General features: G+C 45.2%; 1 protein-coding gene across 4 annotated transcripts in view; it reads left to right on the forward strand.

The window, feature by feature from the left end:
* The window catches only part of PLEKHG1 (pleckstrin homology domain containing, family G (with RhoGef domain) member 1), a 250,271-nt gene that overhangs the window by 222,249 nt on the left and 26,455 nt on the right, over positions 1-1,567 (forward strand). The window lies entirely within an intron of this gene.

Here is a 1,567-nt window from a genome sequence, read left to right on the forward strand (position 1 = left end):
GAAAAAAAAAAAAAAAAAAAACACCTACCAATGCAGGAGATAAGAGACACAGGTTTGACCCCTGGCTCAGGAAGATCCCCTGGAGGAGGGTATGGCAACCCACGCCAATATTCTTGCCTGGAGAATCCCACGGACGGAGGAGCCTGGCAGGCCACAGTCCATAGGGTCACAGAGTCAGACAGGACTGAAGTGACTTAGCACACACAGCTGTTCAACATGAGCGGCTACATTTGACGACATTGTTTGTTTATTGCCAGGCTCTGGGTTAGCTCTTTGACACCAACAAGGACGCTGTGTATGGCACGGGGAGCTCTGCTCAGTGTCGTGTGGCAGCCTGGATAGGAACGGGCTGTGGGGAGGGACACGTGTGTGTAGGCGAGCAGCTGTGCTGTCCACCTGAAACTATAGCATTGTTAGCCAGTTATACTCCAATATAAAAAAATTCAAAATAAATTACAGATAAATTATACAGATAGTAATTACACATTCTTTTTTTAAAAAAAATATGAGGCTCGAGATCTGAGTATAACTAACAAAGAAGAAATAAATAACACAGAAAAATAATAAAGATTCTCTGAGCACACAGAATGCTGGCAAGCCTCTAACTGGCGTCCTGTGCCTCTCTTCCAGGCCAGGTATATCCACCGCATCCCAGCCGAGGAGGATTACCCTGACTTTGGTCTCAGCTGGCTGTGAACAGGATAGGCCAGTGCACTGGACCAAATGACCTCATTTGGATACCTTTGACTCTGACATTGAAGTCTATGTGGTCTTTATAATCCTCAGACCTTTCTCACACTTCAGACAGACCTAAAGATGCTTAACCTCAATTTGAAGAATACCTGTCTACAGCTATGTCCTAAAATTATTTATCCTCAAGCTTCAGGGTGCAGATGGTCACTGAATATGCTGCAGTGCTTTAGACTTAGACCAGATTTTCTTAATCCAAAGTCTGTGTACCCCTTAGATGAAATGAAATGAAAATTCCTTTTCTGAGAAGAGAACTTAAACCATTTAAAGCGTGTCTAGAAAAACGTGGAGGGCAGCTTCCATGGGGTCAGGAAGGGCTTGGCACCCTCCACCACCATGCCAGGCAGAAATGCCTCTTGAAATTGCTCCCCAGATGGAATTCTCCAGGCAGCTGTACCTTGACAGGGTCTCTGATGTGACCCTTTGCTGCAGTTTCTCAGGGGCCTTGTTTTTTTTTATTCTAATGGAATTGTCTGACCTCTGTGGGTCTCAGAGTTGCTGGTGAATCTGAATGGGTGCCAGACGTTACCACACCTTACACTTTTGAACTAACTTTTTAGGAAGGGGAAAGCCAAAGGTTGTAGCTCTTTCTGCCGGAGAGTGAAAAAAGTAATAGTTAGAATACAAGTGAGTGCCTGGGGGTGTGGGAGGGTGGAAGTGAGGAATGTGGTTTACCTTGCTAACACATTCCTGCGGGTCCCACAGTAACCACAAAGTCTTGAGATGCATGTTCAACCCCGGTTATGGAAGGAGGAATTCTACCATGTCTGATGAAAAAAAATCCACAGATACCCAGGACGAGTCCTACCTGTTTTCT

This window comes from Bison bison, unplaced genomic scaffold (assembly GCF_000754665.1).
Source record: "Bison bison bison isolate TAMUID 2011002044 unplaced genomic scaffold, Bison_UMD1.0 scf7180017864148, whole genome shotgun sequence".
Taxonomy (NCBI): domain Eukaryota; kingdom Metazoa; phylum Chordata; class Mammalia; order Artiodactyla; family Bovidae; genus Bison; species Bison bison.